The sequence below is a fragment of the Anolis carolinensis genome, chromosome 2 (assembly GCF_035594765.1).
Source record: "Anolis carolinensis isolate JA03-04 chromosome 2, rAnoCar3.1.pri, whole genome shotgun sequence".
In the NCBI taxonomy this organism is placed as follows: domain Eukaryota; kingdom Metazoa; phylum Chordata; class Lepidosauria; order Squamata; family Dactyloidae; genus Anolis; species Anolis carolinensis.
In genome coordinates this window covers 97,464,461-97,484,090 of record NC_085842.1, presented here as the reverse complement: position 1 = coordinate 97,484,090, position 19,630 = coordinate 97,464,461, and the positions used below count along the sequence as shown (strand labels likewise).

Below are 19,630 nucleotides of genomic sequence, written 5' to 3'. Positions count from 1 at the left end.
TTGGTCAAGATGGTCAGAGGAGGGCAACTAAAATGATCTAGGGTCTGGAGAACAAGCCCTATGAGGAGTGGCTTGAAGAACTGGGCATGTTTAGCCTGCAGAAAAGAAGGCTGAAAGGAGACATGATGTATAATATGTGAGGGGAAGTCATAGAGAGGAGGGAGCAAGCTTGTTTTCTGCTGCCCTGCAGACTAGGACACTGAACAATGGCTTTAAACTACAGGAAAGGAGATTTCACCTGAACATTAGGAAGAACTTCCTCACTGTGAGCTGTTCAGCTGTGGAACTCTCTCCCCGGGCTGTGGTGGAGGTTTCTTCTTTGGAGGCTTTTAAGCAGAGGCTGGATGGCCATCTGTTGGGAGGGATTGGATGGTGTCTTCCTGCCTGGCAGAAGGGGTTGGGCTGGATGGCCCACGAGGTCTCTTCCAACTCTACTGTTCAATGACTCTATGATTCTAAGTGAGGACAAAAGGGGGTGGGGAATGTTAAGAGGAGAGAGGGCCTGGAACACCTGGGAATTGTAGTTTGCAAGTGGGCATAGTACTATTGGAGAAACGTTTGCTTCAGCCCAATGCTTTTATAAATGGTCAAAATTCAGAGGCTTCCTTCTCCTGCATTTTGAAAGCTATTATGATGAAATTTGCCAGAATGGAAGCAAAAATTAAGTACTCTTAGCCTATCAAGTTTCATAATGTTTGACCCATCCACTGATTTTTGGGGATTTCTGAAGCAACATTTTTTTAAAATGTTAGCAGATCGATGGCCACGCCTCCCTGTCCTTCTTCCTTCCACTTTGATTTGGCTTGCTAAGGCTTCTGGGAAATGGAGTTTTTTCTCTCGTTATGGCAAATTGCTTCATTAATGGTCAATATTCAGAGGCTTCGTTCTCCTGCATTATGAAAGCTATTATGATGAAATTTGCCAGAATGGAAGCAAAAATTAAGTACTCTTTGCCTATCAAGTTTCATAATGTTTGACCCATCCACTGATTTTTGGGGATTTCTGAAGCAACATTTTTTTAAAATGTTAGCAGATCGATGGCCACGCCTCCCTGTCCTTCCTTCCACTTTGATTGGCTTGCTAAGGCTTCTGGGAAATGGAGTTTTTTCTCTCGTTATGGCGAATTGCTTCATTAATGGTCAATATTCAGAGGCTTCGTTCTCCTGCATTATGAAAGCTATTATGATGAAATTTGCCAGAATGGAAGCAAAAATTAAGTACTCTTAGCCTATCAAGTTTCATAATGTTTGACCCATCCACTGATTTTTGGGGATTTCTGAAGCAACATTTTTTTAAAATGTTAGCAGATCGATAGCCACGCTTCTCCCTCCCTCCCTCTTCCGCTCTGATTGGCTGAGAGGCATGCCAACATGGCTTCTCCTCTCAGAGGGGCTACAGCTTCATCCGAAGACATCAGAAACTAACGAAAAAAGGTACTTTTATTATTCAAATTCGTAATATTTGTAAGGGCAGTGAGCAGATGGTTCAATATTAATTCAAAAGTGCTTACGAAACGAATTTTTAACGAATTTAACGAAATAACGAAAAATTTGCTCTAGCCTATTAATTACATGTATATACTTCCCATCCTTTGAGCCATCTTTCTTTCACCTCCCCAATTTATTTTTACAGCAGCCCTGTGAAAAAGGCCAAGCTGGGAAAGATTAATTGCCTCCCAAATCCACCCATGAATTTTATTGACTCTGCAGGAGCCTGTGCCTGGACCTCCAACACTCTTACCACTATGGTAAGCCCAATTTAAAGAAGATATGAGTACACTTTTTACAACTAGACACTTAGCTGCTGAGCCTGTTCTCTTGCCTGGCAATCCTATGTTCTAGTCAGAAATAAGTCCCAATAATGTTCAGTGGGCCTCCTCTCAGATATGTACCATATAGGATTGCAGTTTTAGTATACTATGCTGTTCTGATATACTAAAATTTTGAATGTCTTTTAATGGCTTTTAACTGTGAATTTTTAAATACTGTTTGTATTTAATTCTGTTTTAGTGTTTGCATATTTGTATATTTTATATTGTATGCTAATATTTTTATGTGAACCGCTTCAGGAGAAATAAACTGCAGAATAAATATAATAATAATAATAATAATAATAATAATAGAGGCACAACTATGTGGTCCAAATGATTCATTGGAACCTATGCCTCAAATACCATCTCCCAGCAGTAAAGAACTGGTGGGATCACAAACCTGCAAAAGTATTGGAGAATGAGCATGCAAAGATACTGTGGGACTTCTGAATCCAGACTGACAAAGTTCTAGAACACAACACACCAGACATCACAGTTGTGGAAAAGAAAAAGATTTGGATCATTGATGTTGCCATGCCAGGTGACAGTCGCATCGACAAAAAACAACAGGAAAAACTCAGTTGCTATCAGGACCTCAAGATCGAACTTCAAAACTCTGGCAGAAACCAGTACAGGTGGTCCCGGTGGTGATCGGCACATTGCGTGCCGTTCCAAAAGATCTCAGCTGGCATTTGGAAACAATAGACATTGACAAAATCACAATCTGCCAACTGCAAAAGGCCACCTTACTGGGATCCGCATGCATCATCCAAAAATACATCACACAGTCCTAGACACTTGGGAAGTGTTCGACTTGTGATTTTGTGATACCAAATCCAGCATGTCTATCTTGTTTGCTGTGTCATAATAAAATAATAATCCAGAATATCTATCTTGTTTGCTGTGTCATACCATAAAATAATAATAATAATAATAATAATAATAATAATAATAATAATAATAATAATAATAGTGCGGTTTTCTGGCATTGTATATTTCTGCCGCTTCTGTGACTGTTCATTTGTATTTTGATTCTGTAGCCCACTTGTCGATGGATGTCCAAAACCAGCAGCATCCACTGCGGTCCTTTTTATCCTGGGTGACGACCGAGCCAGTACAGACTTCGTTTTGGTTTCATTCTCCATAATGCTAATGGGTTAGGTGCTCTTGGTTCCACTTCTCACCTGAAGCCTCTCTGGCTTGGTTGGACCTGCTGGTAATTACACTACCATCAGCACAGCTCTCAGTCATCACTGAAGCAGTTAAGCCCCCACCACCACCACCACCACCACGACAAGGTGATACCTACAGGGGATCACAAACCTGCAAAAGTATTGGAATATGAGCACGCAAAACTACTGTGGGACTTCAAAGACTCTGGCAGAAAGCAGTGTAGGTGGTCCCAGTGGTGATTGGCACATTGGGTGCCGTGCCAAAAGATCTCAGCCAGCATTTGGAAACAATAGACATTGACAAAATTACGATCTGCAAAAAGCCACCCTACTGGGATCTGCACGCATCATCCGAAAATACATCCTAGACCCTTGAGAAGTGTTCGACTTGTGATTTTGTGATACGAAATCCAGCATATCTATTCTGTTTGCTGTGTCATACAATAATAATAATAATAATAATAATAATAATAATAATAATAATAATAATAATAATAAAAAATATACCCGGGATCTGAAGCCTGAACACGCATAATGTGCTAGCAGAGCTTGGTAAAGTTATTGTTAGGATAATGCTACTGAATTTTTAAAGCATTCTTTAGCTACACATGATTTACTCTATGTTATACTTTTAAAAATTGTTCATGTTTGTTTTGTGTGCAAATGGTCTGTAACATTTCTAAACTAATCTATACCTTTTTGGATTGTAATTCCCAGAATCCCATAGCAAACATGTCAGGAAGATTCTGGGAATGCTAGTTTTAAAAAGTAAGCTTTCCAAGCCCAGTGGGGGGAAATCTTAGCAGTGGCCACAGGAATGTGCCCCACTGCATGGGCAATTTTCCATTTCCATGCCCATACCGTGCTTGATTATTATCCAGATTTGAGGGAAGAAACTGCAGCTGGTCTTGCGGCCCCTGTGGGTTTGGCTGTGCCACCAGGGACACCCTTTAGGATTGTGCTTTTCCAGCCCTCTGGCCGCCTTTGCTGGGGAGTAGCCCAGTATTAGCTGTAATATGGTAACCATGTCAAGCTCTGTTGATAGGGCGGCCTTCCTGCTTTCAGGGCAGCAGCATGGCAGGGAGTGTTGTGGTTACAGACTTCAGTTACAGCCCATGTTTGTTTTTAAAATGTTGCCATTTCAACCAAGGGGCCCAGGCAAGATTGGGTTACAGCCCTCCAAGCCCTTCCCTCAGCCAGAAGAATGGCCAAGGCCTGCCTGGAAGGAGTCCAAGGGAATGTATACAGTACAGTTGTTGCTGCTGGGAGGGGAGGACCTGTTAAATTAGCTGGCCGTAAATAATTTCAGAAGCATTTTCACAGTGTGTGGGGTTGTCTGAAGAGCACTGAGGCAACTATGTTGGGGATTGATTTAATCAGGCTGGCTGTGATGTCTGTGCATCCCCAAAGGCTGAAGGGAGACAGAGCCCCAGAACCTAGAAAAGTTACCTTTTATTGCAACTCCTTGCAAACTCAGCCAGCATGGCAACTGCTGTCTGCTATACTGTTCTTTAAACAGATTTTCTGCTTCCTGATTGTAGATGACTTCACACCACTGAGGTCTTGAATGCGCTTTGAGTTTCGGTCTGAATTATTAGGGAGCTACCCAGTGTGCCACATCCAAATTAAAAATATGGCCATTATTTTATATAGCTCCTTTAAAGTTCAGACTAAAATCCAAAGGCCATTTACAGCCTCACTGGCACGGGAGGTGTCAACCATAAAGGTTTTACCATTAATCTATTTGACTTTACTTGGTAAAAGGTTCCTCCTCTTTCTAGGATTGTCAGAGTGAAAGCTCGAGATGAATCCTATGCCTTTAATAGTTGTGTAGAAGTGGTAATTTGTTATACAAACAGATAACAATAAATGTTTTCTGAATTGCCTCTTCTACATAACCATTGAAGGTACAGGAACCAAAGGTTCGCTTTGGCAACCCTGCTGGCACAAGGACCTACCTGGCAAGGAAAAGCAACACAACTCCTTCTTCTTCATCTCATATCTGTCTTTCCAGTCAAGCTTGTTTTTTACTTCCATTGCTTCCTTCATGATTTAGGTCATGACCAGCTCAGGATGTTTTGCTGCCTAGTTTTTTTTAAAAAAAGATGTGCACCTGAAACCACAGCAAAGCTAAGGCACATGGTATTCCAAGCCAGCTGAAGTAATACTTCTCAGGTCTTCCCCCTTATTGAGTGATTTCAGTTCTGCTAAAACCACAGGTTTGGCGGCCTGGCATGTCTGGCTTCCCAGAAGGCCAAATCAGACACAGACATGTAGAAGGCAAAAATAGATGTTTATTCTCATTTGCCAAAGAGGATGTCAGCAAAGGAAGCACTGACATAACACAAATGAAAATACAGAGCATTTTTATCATTTGACAGCTATTCAAGAAACTTGCACCAGCAATTGATTGGCTCAGAAACTGTCCAGCTAGGATCTGCATTCTCAGTGGCTCAGAACTCCATGGACATCATCACTGGTTGGCTCTTCATATGACAGTAAATTCATAAAGTGTCATTGGAGTAATTGAAGTGTCAGTCAGTTTTAAGGGGCGTGGATCTGAAAGGTGTGGCCTTGGGTAATTAGTCCTTGATGAGCTTAATGGCTGTCTCCAGTGGGAACAATGGGGTTAGTTTAAAGTACATAATGGGTGCTTTAGGCATGGTAGCCAAGCTGTTCTCATCAATATCTCAGACAATATCAAGAAAATAAGGAAACAGCCCCAGAAACTCTGACTCAAAGACATTTCGGCATTGTTGCTGCCCTGACTGCCTTGGTACCCTCCAGCGTTTCCACCTTGCTGCTGTAGGGGTAATCTGACCACTGGAACATCGCTATTGCAATTTTGAACATTGCAATTTTGACGCGGCCTTTAAGAACTACAGCTTACCATCGCTGTTGGCAGCATTGGGGTTGCTGTCCACCTTTTACATTGCCTATCCCCCTAAGGACCTTCATTATGGGCTGATGCGAGGCCTGTTGCCAGCTTGACGTTCGGACGCACTGTGTACCTGTGCCCAACACCATCTTGTGGACACAATTGTAGCTGACTGAGGAGACTATCGGCTTAGGAAGATACTTGCCAACAAATAATAAGACCTGTGAATTGGTGTTTGGTAATATAAACTGCCTGTTAGAGCTTCCACCCGCTGCCATTGCTGTCTTCACAGGAAGGAGAGAAGTTCTCACATCAAAATTTTATATATATCATTTGTTATATGTTGTGCCATTTAATTTATTATTTTGTGTAATCAGAGATTGAATTTTGGGGTCAGAGTTGGGAATAAGAGTTTATAGGATAGACTAATCATTGATCCGAAGATAGTGCCAATAATACAGACTAGAAATTGGGGCCAAGAAATCCTTGTTAACATAAATGAGATAACCCTAGGAAGATTAATCGATAAGAGGGTGTGTGGAAGTTGCTGAAAGAAGGTATGGCCGAAAGGTCTGAATGAGGAAGGAAGTTGGGAATAGAGTGGAATAATTGGAACCGGACTGGATTGTTATTAAGAGGGATAGAGAAGAAGATATTGTAGAACGGAGTGAGAAGAACTTGGAACATGGATAATTTTGAAGAGTTTAGGAATGTGGAGTTATCTAATCTATGTGAGTTATTAGGAAGATCGTTTTCTTTTCTTTTTCAAAATTTAGATTCTATGATTAAGAAACTTGATCTTCTTTTTACGGGAATTTCATTATTGTTAAGAAGTTCGACACCTGAATGCTGCTCATGGAACCTAGAAGATGGGCGGGGTTCAAATTCAATCAGAGACAACCAATCCTGGGTTGGAGTTAGGATGGGACAAGGTGGGGAGGATAGACAGGGAAAGGAGGATGTTGTGCAGTTAGACTGTGAATTGGGAGGGGAGGAACTACGAGGAAAAGGGAATGGGCAAGAGGGAGCAGCTTTAAGGCCCTCTGAGGACCTCCTACAAGAAGAGCTTAAAGGAAATTTTCCCACCTCAGATGGCCAACAACTTGACCTTTTACAAGAACAATGGTCCTTACACCCCAATATGCTGGCAATCCAGATCACCGATTTCCAACTAAACAGGGGCAGATGGTGCTCTCACAGATCAGTGAGGAGGTCCTTGGGCCAGATTTTAAGAAAAAGCCCTGCGGAGGTCAAAATTAGTAACATCAATTGGCTCCGTAGAGATTATCATAGCCAGGATCGCTCTTCAATCCTTTTAATAACATTTGAGGACATTTTACTACCTGTAGAGATCCTGGCTCATAAACCTCAATTAAACATCTGGGGCATTTATATTAAAAGAGTGGTTAGAGACCGAATTATTCACCCCCTTATCCCAGGACTCAAATTAGGCACTGGGAATGCAAGTCGTCCCAAAAGCCCACCAGGTCCATCACAGGAAATCTCTATGAGAGATTCCGTTAGTCCAATACAGGCCTCAACTCCCTTACAAGAAAAGACCCCTCCCATTCTATGGTTATCATCATCGAATAGCTCTCCTCCACTTACTTCAAACATTCGAAATGACATCTCTCAGCAATCAATATATGAATTTCCCCCGTCAGCTTCTCTTTTTAGTAATATCCTTACTGGTTCGTTAGAATCAGAGAGCTGACTAACCTCCTCAGACCTTACACCTGCTAGTCCCATCCATGGGGAGGGGGGAGAGTTCCAGAGCCCAGGGAACACTATCGGGGTTGTGTGGGGTAGGAGAGGGCGCGATCAGTTCTATCAACCCAGGGAGAAGCGCACAAGAGTCCTTGCGACCCTGAGGAGAGATAGCTCAGATAGCCTACATGACGGTCCCCCTGGACTCAAGGTCCTGCTGTTAAATGCCAGATCCGTAAATGGTAAAACAACGGCCATCCAGGATTTAATCCTGGATGAAAAAGCGGATCTGACATGCAACACCGAAACATGGTTGGATGAATTGGGAGGGGTCAATCTCACCCAGCTGTGTCCTCCGGGTTTCGGGGTGCACCAGCAGGCCAGGTCTGGGGGGCGGGGAGGCAGGGTTGCGGTGGTCTATCAAGATTCCATCTCTCTGACCAGGTGCCCCGTTCCACAATCTTCTGGGTTTGATTGTGTCTATCTGAGAGTTGGAAACCGGGACAGTGTGATGTCTCATGGACCTTGTAGTCCCGTTCCTAGTGCTATTGTGGAAGATGAGGAGGAAAACATGGGATTTCCACCGGTTCAGCTTGAATCGGAGCCTCGCCACCTGGAGGATGTTTGTCCTCAGGAAGTTAACCAAACAAGCCTTGGGCAGAATTCTCCCCCATTTTCCCGAAAGGACAATTATAATAGAGATAGAGGAGTCAGGGAGGCAAATCGCCGGAGTCTCAGAATCGCGGCCAAACAACTAGCTGATTAGGTCTGCTTCCCTTGGGAAATTCTAAGGAGTCATGCATCTGGACAGAGTTGGGTTTCGCTTCTTGTTCTCCAGGGAAAGTGTTCTGTTGGCGGGAAAACAAGACTCTATATAGGGGTTTTGCCGCAAGGGGAACCTTGCGGAGTCAATTGTTCAGCTTGAGGAGAGAGATCGTGTGTGGACTTCGTACCCCAGTTCCTTGTTTCCCGGATCTAGTTCCAAGCCTTGCCTTGTTTCACGGATCAAGTTTCCAGCCTTGCCTTGTTTCACGGATCAAGTTTCCAGCCTTGCCTTGTTTCATGGACTTCTTTGGACTCAGTTCTTGTTTCATGTTTGCCTCGTTTCAAGCTTTGATCTAGCCAAGAATCAAGTCTATTTTCCAGCCCTTGTGGTCAAGCTACTTTGGACTTTAAAGACCCTGTCATTCCCCACACTATTGCTTGGCAAGGTGTGTGTTTCGGTTAATGGATTATAACTTTGGACTCTAATATCTTATATTGGACAATACATTTCTGGACTATATTTGACCTCATCTGAAAGGTCTGCTTCTGAACTATATTCTTCACTTGTTTTTATTGACTTTATATATTTCTTTAATAAAGATATTAGATAGAATCTGGCCTCTGTGTAGGTTATTGGTGCTCTGCAGCCTGGATCCTGACAGTTTGACTCCGCCACCTTAAGCACCAAACAACCTAAGGCCAGAATGTCTACAGGAACCGGAGCGGAGGCTCAACCGGCCAGTTACACCATTTCCCAAGAAGAATTCAATAAAATCCGTGATACTCTCCGAACGCAGGAGGGAGAAATACTGGGCTTGAAGGAACGCGGAGTGCGTCTCCCTGCCCTAGCGCTACCAACCAAGTTTTCTGGAGAAGCCTCCAAGGTTCATGTTTTCCGTCGCCAATGCCAGGCGTACTTAGAAGCCCGCCAAGCTGAGTTTCCTCAAGAAGATGTCAAGGTGGCGTGGATCTACAGCCTCCTAGATGGGCCTGCGGCCAATTGGGCGACGGCGCTGTTTGATGCAGGTTCCACGCACCTAAGCTCTGCGCAAAATTTCTTGAATCACCTTATAAAGACCTGGGGGATCGAAGACGACGAGGAGGCAGCCGGCCATAAACTCCGGCGTCTCTTCCAAGGGGACAGGCCGTTGTCCCGGTACATAGCCGAGTTCCGGGTGCTGGCTCAGAGCACCGGCTGGAACGATATAGCCCTTAGAGGACAGTTTCGCGAGGGCCTCAACTTCGAGATGCAGGAAGAGATCTCTAAGGTGGATCCTCCAGGGACTCTTGAGAGACTCATCAACCAGTGTTTACGAGCCGAAGCCCTAATAGCCAACAAAAAACAGTGGCTCCGAGGCCAGAGTGGAAGAGCCGGAGTGAAACCCCCCGCTTCTGCCAGTGTTCAACCAGGTCCAGTATGGAGATCCCCACCGCCAGCCCCAAACCCCATGGGAAGCGAGGAGGAACCGATGCAGTTGGGCAATGTGCGCCCCAGACTAGATGTTGCCGAAAAGGCCACGTTTGAATCTGTGTTGGTACTGCGGGAACGGGGGCCACTTCGCCAGAGAATGTCCAGCCAAAAGGAAGCCCGCCGCCCGTCTGGCAGCGGCGTCCTCCGCGGAGACGGAGACGGCCGAGGCGGCTGGAGCAAAGCCGGCGGGGGAAGCCAGCGACCGGGCGTAGAGAGGCTCGCCAACCCGGTCAAAAACCCCACTCAAGAGCCGCAAACCGGGGTCCTATTTCTCCTGGTGGTCACGCTGTGGTCAGTGAAAAAAGGACCCGTCATGATCGATGCCATGATAGACTCAGGGGCAACAAACAACTTCATCGATAGAGAGTATGCCGACTCTCTGGGATTACAATATCATGATTTCAAGAATGCCCGGGTGGTGCAGGCCATAGATGGCCGTCCCCTAAAGACAGGTCCAGTAAGCCAATGGACTGAACCCACCAGGATGTGGATAAGGGAACACATGGAAGAAATTTCCTTCTTTGTTACCGAGGTTCCCCACTTCCCTGTGATTTTGGGAATTCCATGGCTGACACTCCACGACCCAAACATCTCCTGGTCCAACAGAGAACTACAGTTTGCCTCAAGATATTGCCAAAACCATTGTCTAGTAGCCAAGATCTGTCATGCCACGGACGCTGAGCCCATCATCACCTTGCCCAAGAAATATTCGGACTTTTGGGATGTTTTCAATGAAAAGGAAGCCGAGAAACTACCCCCACATAGACCCTACGACTGTGCCATTGACTTGGTGGAGGGGGCCCCGATTCCGCGAGGACACCTCTACTCCCTGACTGAACCAGAGCAAGAAGATCTCAGGGAGTTTATAGAGTCAAACCTTCGCAAGGGGTTCATCAGACCCTCTCAATCCCCAGCTGCTTCCCCAGTGATGTTTGTGAAAAAGAAGTCAGGGGACCTACGCTTGGTTGTGGACTATAGAGCATTGAACAATATCACGAAGCGGAATCGCTACCCCCTGCCTTTGATCTCAGACCTATTAGACCGGCTCCGAGGGGCCAAGGTTTACACCAAGCTGGATCTCCGGGGGGCTTACAATCTAGTTCGCATCAGAGAAGGGGACGAATGGAAAACCGCCTTCCAGACCAAATTCGGATTATTTGAGTCCCTAGTCATGAATTACGGATTATCCGGAGCTCCCGCAACATTCCAGCATTTTGTCAACGATATCTTCCAGGATTATCTAGATCGGTTCTTGATCATATATTTGGACGATTTTTTGGTGTTTTCTAGATCACAATCGGAACACGAGCAACACGTCAGAATGGTGCTACAACGATTGCGGGATCATGGACTATATGCCAAGTTAGAAAAATGCGCCTTTGATCTACAAGAGGTAGACTTCCTGGGATACCGCGTCTCGCCACTAGGGCTCTCCATGGACCCGGCAAAGGTTTCAACAGTATTGGAATGGCGGGCGCCAACCAACAAGAAGGAAGTGCAATGCTTCTTGGGGTTCGCAAACTACTACCGCAAATTCATCCCAGACTTCGCCCACTGGTCTGACCCAATCACCAGCTGCATCCGTGGGAAACAGCCTTTCCGCTGGACGGAGCAAGCAGAGAAAGGGTTCCAGCAACTAAAGAAGTTATTCACGACCCAGCCAATTCTACAGCACCCTGATCCTAAAACCCCTTTTGTTGTGCAGGCTGACGCCTCTGATGTGGCAATTGGGGCTGTACTCATGCAGCCAGTAGGAGAACATCTTCATCCTTGTGCCTATTACTCCCGTCAACTAACAGCCCCAGAGAGAAATTACACTATTTGGGAGAAAGAACTTTTGGCCATAAAGGCAGCCTTTGAAAATTGGAGACATTGGTTAGAAGGGGCCAAATTTCCCATTGAGGTTCATACTGATCATCGAAATTTGGAACACCTAAGGACCGCACGAAAGCTAAATCAAAGGCAGCAGCGCTGGGCTTTATTCTTTGAACGTTTTGACTTCCAGATCCATTATGTAACCCCGGCTCAGACCAAGTAGGCAGATGCTCTATCACGGAAACCAGAGTATGCTGCAGGACGCAGAGAGACCTCCGAATCTCAATTGCTGCAGCCCGAAAACTTTGCCACGCTCACAGTGGGAAACACCAAATCCACTTCAATTGAACCAACTCCCTCTAACCCAGAACCCCTTTGCGCTCAAGAAATTAGAGCCAGTCAGCAGGCAGATGCCTGGGCTCAAGAACAGATTCGCCAAGGACTACGTTTCCCTTTCTCACTTAAGGATGGGCTACTATGCTACAGGAATCATGTTTACATCCCTCCAGGTCCAGGCAGAGAAAAGGCACTTCATCTGTGTCATGACTGCAAGCCAGTAGGGCATTTTGGACTTTTCAAAACCATGCACTTGATCCTACGAGATTTCTGGTGGCCCAAGATCCGCAAGGATGTGGAGAAATATGTCAATACCTGCCCGGTATGTCAGCGTTCCAAGACAAGAAGGGAGAAGCCGTCAGGGCTACTGCATCCCCTTCCTACTCCATCTCGCCCATGGGAGATAATTTCCGCGGATTTTATCACTGACCTACCACCCTCCCTTGGATTTACCACGATACTAGTGGTGGTGGACCTTTTTACCAAGTTGGCCCATTTCATTCCCTGCGATGGTCTCCCCACGGCCAAAGAGACTGCAGATTTATTCCTTCAGCATGTTTTCCGGCTACATGGATTGCCCAAGAGTTTAGTCACTGACCGTGGATCTCAATTCACCTCTCGTTTCTGGAAAGCACTACAGAAACTATTGGGCATAGACTCTCGTCTATCTTCAGCTCACCATCCCCAAACGGATGGGCAAACTGAGCGCACCAATGCCACTCTGGAACAATACCTTCGCTGTTATGTAAACTATCAACAGGACAATTGGGCTTCCCTATTACCTCTATCGGAGTTTGCTTACAACAATGGTGTCCAGGCTTCAACTAAAGAAACCCCGTTCTTTGCAAACTACGGCTTCCATCCACGTTTCTTCCCTTCTGTCATTGAAACTTCAGAAGTCCCTGCAGCGGAGGACTGGCTGCAAGAACTTACAGCGGTGCAACAACTCTTGCACCAACAACTGGATCAAGCCGAGGACTATAAACGCCACGCTGACGGCCATCGCCAGCCGGGCCCTGAAATCAAGGTAGGAGATCGGGTTCTGTTGTCCACTCGCTTTTTGCCCTCCCACCGTCCTTGCCGGAAGTTAGATGCCCGCTTCATTGGTCCCTACCCAGTGGTGGCGCAACTTAACCCCGTGACTTTCAAACTCCAACTTCCGCGCTCCATGCGCATTCATCCAGTGTTTCATCGTTCCCTGCTCCTTCCAGCGGATGGGGTACGCCCCGATGTGGACCGGCCGGCCCCCGCCCCTGTTTTGGTGGACGGGGAGGACGAATTTGAGGTTCAGGACATTTTGGATTCTCGCTTTCATCGCCGCCGCCTTCAGTATCTCATTGACTGGGTGGGTTTTGGCCCCGAAGAACGCTCTTGGGAAGACGCTTCCACAGTCCATGCCCCCGACTTAGTCCGCCGCTTCCATCAGGCCTACCCTGCCAAGCCGCGGCCCCGCGACTCGAGGAGAGGGGCCATGTTGGAGAGGGGCCTTGAGGAGGGGGATAGTGTGATGTCTCATGGGCCTTGTAGTCCCGTTCCTAGTACTATTGTGGCAGATGAGGAGGAAAACATGGGATTTCCACCGGTTCAGCTTGAATCGGAGCCTCGCCACCTGGAGGATGTTTGTCCTCAGGAAGTTAACCAAACAAGCCTTGGGCAGAATTCCCCCCCGTTTTCCCGAAAGGACAATTATAATAGAGATAGAGGAGTCAGGGAGGCAAATCGCCGGAGTCTCAGAATTGCGGCCAAACAACTAGCTGATTAGGTCTGCTTCCCTTGGGAAATTCTAAGGAGTCATGCATCTGGACAGAGTTGGGTTTCGCTTCTTGTTCTCCAGGGAAAGTGTTCTGTTGGCGGGAAAACAAGACTCTATATAGGGGTTTTGCCGCAAGGGGAACCTTGCGGAGTCAATTGTTCAGCTTGAGGAGAGAGATCGTGTGTGGACTTCGTACCCCAGTTCCTTGTTTCCCGGATCTAGTTCCAAGCCTTGCCTTGTTTCACGGATCAAGTTTCCAGCCTTGCCTTGTTTCACGGATCACGTTTCCAGCCTTGCCTTGTTTCATGGACTTCTTTGGACTCAGTTCTTGTTTCATGTTTGCCTTGTTTCAAGCTTTGATCTAGCCAAGAATCAAGTCTATTTTCCAGCCTTGTGGTCAAGCTACTTTGGACTTTAAAGACCCTGTCATTCCCCACACTATTGCTTGGCAAGGTGTGTGTTTCGGTTAATGGATTATAACTTTGGACTCTAATATCTTATATTGGACAATACATTTCTGGACTATATTTGACCTCATCTGAAAGGTCTGCTTCTGAACTATATTCTTCACTTGTTTTTATTGACTTTATATATTTCTTTAATAAAGATATAAGATAGAATCTGGCCTCTGTGTAGGTTATTGGTGCTCTGCAGCCTGGATCCTGACAGACAGGTTGGGGATTCTGCTTGTGTACCGACCACCCCGCGACACAGCAGTCTCGCTGCCTGAGCTCGCCGAGGTGGTTTCCAGCTTGGTGTTGGAGCCTCAGCACCTTGTGGTGCTTGGGAGACTTTAATATCCATGCGGAGTCCATCCTTTCTGGCGCAGCACAGGATTTCATGGTTGCCATGACGGCCATGGGCCTGTCCCAAATGATTTCTAGACCAACTCATCAGGCAGGACACACGTTAGACCTAGTTTTTGTTGTGGACGGAGGAAAAATCAGTGTGGAAGAGCAAAACATTCTTCCATTGTCATGGACTGATCATCATCTGGTCAGTTTTAGACTAACCACAGCTCAAACCCTCTGCAGGGGTGGTGGACCGATTAAGATGGTCCGCCCCAGGAGACTTATGGATCCAAATGGATTCCTGATGTCTCTTGGGGATTTTCCCGTCATGGCGGCTGGTGATCCTGTCGAAGTCTTGGTTGATCTCTATAACACCGAAATGGCCAAGGCAGTAGACATGATCGCCCCTGAACGTCCCCTATCGTCTCGCAGAGTCAGGTCAGCTCCTTGGTTTTCTGAGGAGCTGGCCATGATGAAGCGGACGAGATGGAGACTGGAGTGCATCTGGCGCAGATCTCAGGACGTATCCGACCGAGCACGGGCTAAAGCCTCTCTTAGGGCCTACTCCATGGCATTGTGGGCAGCCAGGAGTTTTCTCGACTGCCCGCATTGCGTCTGCAACAAACAGACCAGCTGAGTTGTTTCGGGTGGTGGGAGAGCTCCTCCACCCTTGTGATGGGGAGGCTGCCCCTTACCACCTGACAACTCGATGTGGCGAGTTCGCCCATCACTTTGCAGACAAAGTCGCTCGGATACGCTCTGACTTAGACACCAGCCTTAATGCAGTACCTGTGGAGGTGACTGAGGCACCTGCTTGTCCAGTGTTAATGGATTCGTTTCAGATTGTTCACCTTGATGACGTTGAGGGGATCCTTGGAGCTGTGAGAGCGACCACATGCGCTTCAGACCCTTGCCCATCTTGGCTAATAAAACTTGCCAGCGGGGGGTTGGCAAATTGGTTCGTGGTGATAATAAACGCCTCACTGGATCAGGGACTTTTCCCATCTACCTTAAAGCAGGCATTGGTTAAACCGATCCTGAAAAAGGCCTCCCTTGACCCGTCGGTTCTTAACAACTACCGGCCAATTTCAAACCTTCCCTTTTTGGGCAAGGTTCTGGAGCGGGTGGTCGCCTCGCAGCTCCAGGGGTTCCTGACAGAGACCGACTATCTGGATCCATCGCAGTCTGGGTTCAGACCCGGTCATGGTACGGAGACGGCTTTGGTCGCCTTGGTGGATGACCTCTGCAGAGAACTTGACAGGGGGAGTGTGACCCTGTTGGTTTTCTTGGACATCTCAGCGGCTTTCAATACCATTGACCATGGTATCCTTCTGGGACGGCTGTCCGGAATGGGTATTGGGGGTGTTGCTTTGCAATGGCTCCGCTCCTTCCTGGAGGGCCGTTCCCAGTTGGTGAAGCTGGGAGACTCCTGCTCGGACCCCTGGCCACTGACCTGTGGGGTCCCGCAAGGTTCTATTCTGTCTCCCTTGCTTTTTAACATCTACATGAAACCGCTGGGGGAGGTCATCCGGAGTTTTGGAGTTGGGTGCCATCTCTATGCAGATGACACTCAACTCTACTACTCTTTTCCACCAAACTCCAAGGAAGCCCCTCGGATCCTTGACCGGTGCCTGGCCGCTGTGATGGACTGGATGAGGGTGAATAAGCTGAGACTTAATCCTGACAAGACAGAGGTCCTCCAGGTCAGTCGTGCGGCCGATCAGGGCATAGGGTGGCTACCTGTGCTTGACGGTAGCCCCCTGAAGGCACAGGTCCGCAGCTTGGGGGTCCTCCTGGACTCATCGCTGACGCTTGACGCTCAGGTGTCGGCGGTGGCTGGGAGGGCCTTCGCACAACTAAAACTTGTGCGCCAGCTGCGACCGTACCTCGTGAAGTCTGACTTGGCCATGGTGGTCCACGCCTTAGTCACCTCCAGGTTGGATTACTGCAATGCACTCTACGTGGGGGTGCCCTTGAAGACGGTTCGGAAACTTCAGTTGGTTCAGAGATCAGCAGCCAGATTAATAACAGGAGCAAATTATAGAGAGCGGTCAACCCTCCTATTTAAACAGCTCCAATGGCTACTGATAAGTTTCCGGGCCCAATTCAAGGTGCAGGTTATTACCTATAAAGCCTTAAACGGTTCAGGACCTGCCTATCTCCGTGATCGCCTCCTCTCCTACGAACCAACGCGAGCCCTGAGATCATCCGGGGAGGCGCTCCTCTCGCTCCCGCCTTTGTCTCAAATGCGGCTGGTGGGGACGAGGGAGAGGGCCTTCTCGGCAGTGGCCCCCCGGCTCTGGAACTCTCTCCCTAAGGAGATCAGGTTAGCTCCTTCCCTGCCCATTTTCCGCCAGGAATTAAAAACATGGATGTTCCAGAGCGTGTTTGAATGAACAGGCCCAATACAGCTGGCATTAGAATGCTTCCCTCTGTTTTAAGGGCATACGGCACTTTATCACTCATTTCCATGACACAGCACTTTATGAAACCTGTCCCCGCTGGTTTGTTTTTAATTCTCTGATTTTATTGCTTGGATTTTAATGTATTTATTATTTATTTTGTGAATCATTGGAATGTTTTTGGTCAAATGTCTTGTGTTGTTGTTTTCGGGCTTGTCCCTGTTGTAAGCCGCCCCGAGTCCCTTCGGGGAGATGGGGCGGGATATAAAAATAAAGATTATTATTATTATTATTATTATTATTATTATTATTATTATTATTATTATTATTTTGTGCTCCCCTTACATCTCCCAGTTCATTATGGAGATTAGAAGAAGGGGGTCTGGGTGTGATTCCAGAAACAATTCATACAAAGGATTACTGTGAAATAAAAGTCATACTAACTCACTGAGTTTTGGCAGAGCCACAGTTTTTATTATATATATTTTTTGTATATATTGAGACATCGAGGTCCAATTGTTTGATATCACTGTTTCTGTTGATAGTAACAGTAACAGTAATTGTTATTCATATCCCATCTTTCTTCCACCCTGGGCCTAAAGACAAAATATGGACAATATAGCACATTGTTAAAACCCCATTCCTCGTGTGCAGTTATTCATAAAAGACCTGTAATTTTGAATGAACAAAATTCTAAACAAGAAATGCTACACCAGACACAGAAATCCCATTGAAGTCCTGTTGACTTGGCTGGTAGTGATACAAAATGTAGAATTTTTCTGCTACATTACCTTAAGAGCTAAAAGCTAGACAATGAGGAACATAGTGCAGCATCTTTGCGTAGCAGTTTCATCTCACGGAATAAAGATTGGTTCATTTCAAAGAACCACCAAGCTCCTCTCTTTTTCTTTTGTCACTCCCAGGCCATAAACCTATGCCTTAAATTGCTGGGACAAACAGAATGTGTATGTTTATCCCAATATATGTAAATGGCATTTTGAATTCTCATTCAATAATGAAGGAACACGGTGCAAGAAATAATCCATCAACATTTAGTTAGCCGTATGGAAGGGAAAGCCAAAACAAGTTGAGGTAATTTACAAGGTTTTGCCCAGAGAATGGTCTGAGTGACAGAATTTTGTTGGCTTTATACACTTGAGAGTCTCTATCACATCTTAACTTGACCCTGAGCTTTCTTGGAACAACCCTTCCCTGCATCACCAACTGATGCTCTGCGGCCAATATACAATATAATATACAATAATATATAATAATGTAATATATTGTATATACATATATTGATCATAATATTATAATGTATTACAATATACTAATAATAATACAATATAATAATATTAATTATATGTTATGTATTACATGCAATATTACTAATAATATTACAGTATAGTGGTATAGTTCAGTATAGTAATATATAATGCTAATATTGTGCTATGCTAATAATATAATATATTGTATGTGCATATAATTTGCAAGCCGTTCTGAGTCCCCTTTTGGATGAGAAGAGTGGGATATAAATGTAGTAAATAAATAAATAAATGATAAAAACAAAAAGGTCTTCACATGCCTCCAGAAGGAAAAGCATCCTTTTGCAGGGCTTTCATAATGCCACAAAACCAGTAGCTGCTTCTTAGTGCCCACCATTGAGGCCAGACCTGACTATGCTTTTAAAAATGAGATATACAAAATGACCATGTTCAGTGTGCCCAGCCAACCATGTCTTCATATGGTTTTCCCCTCACTCCATTTTCTCTCCTCGAACATTTTGCAATGCACTCTGACCATGCTCAGTCCTCATTAGGTTGTTATTTTTTGTTTTTGTTTTGCTAGCTCAGGAGAGCTCTCTTGTATTTATTCCCTGAACAGTATTTCAACCTATCCAAACCCTGAGTTTCCCCCAAACATGCTTAGTGTCTCTTATGTTTCAGTAGCCTCATTTTGGGCATTTAGCTTTACAAGTAGCAGAATTAGTGCTCAAAGTTTACTCTTGCTATATATGTCTGGTACAAGCAGTCCTCGGGTTACAAACATCCAATTTACAAATGAGTCATAGTTAAGAATGTGGGTTAGACAACAGGAAGTGAGAGAAATCTTCCCCTCCGAAGAGAAGTTCACTCTTGAAAGAGTTATCATGGGAAAAAGGTGTGTCCACTGAAGCTTTCTCACCAATCCTTGTTTCCACAACAAACCAAAGTGTTCGAAATCCAATTATCACAGGGACAAAGATCTCTTTGATTGGGTCTCCCTATACAGAGAGAGGGGGAGTTCAACAATTTGTTCGTACTCCAAAGACTCTGCAGAAGCTGAGAGGCCATAAAAGACTGAGTGATATTTATAAAGAAGACCATCTTTTTTTAACAACTAGATAACATTGAATGTTTAGGTATTGACCTAAGATAATTGCCTCAATGTTTTTCATGCAGCAAAACAAACACCACAGGGGTGTTAACCCTCCCCTATTCTATCCAAAGCTAAAAGATATAGATATTTTTGACTGGAGTTAGACTTTAGAAATGTACCTATTCTGACTTACATACAAATTCAAATTAAGAACAACCTATAGAACCTATCTTGTTCATAACTTGGGCACAGCCTGTATCTTGAACTGGCTGTTACTCATGAGGATGCCTTGTTGGGATTCTAGAGAGTTGCTGCTCTACCTGGGAGAACAGACTGTGTGTGTATATGTTGGGGGGGGGGGTGAGTTCCCAC

The 19,630-nt window shown here is 45.6% G+C and overlaps 1 long non-coding RNA gene across 4 annotated transcripts in view; it reads left to right on the top strand.

Moving 5' to 3' along the window:
• The window catches only part of LOC103277889 (uncharacterized), a 35,900-nt gene that overhangs the window by 6,639 nt on the left and 9,631 nt on the right, over nt 1–19,630 (top strand). For 2 of the 4 annotated variants that reach the window (XR_010002716.1, XR_010002714.1), the window contains exons 2-3: nt 1,633–1,747; nt 2,851–8,945. This is a non-coding gene — a long non-coding RNA (uncharacterized LOC103277889). Of the gene's footprint in view, nt 1–1,304; nt 1,434–1,632; nt 1,748–2,850; nt 8,946–19,630 lie in introns of those variants that run through there. The other 2 variants (XR_010002715.1, XR_001729980.2) reach the window with 2 other exon arrangements.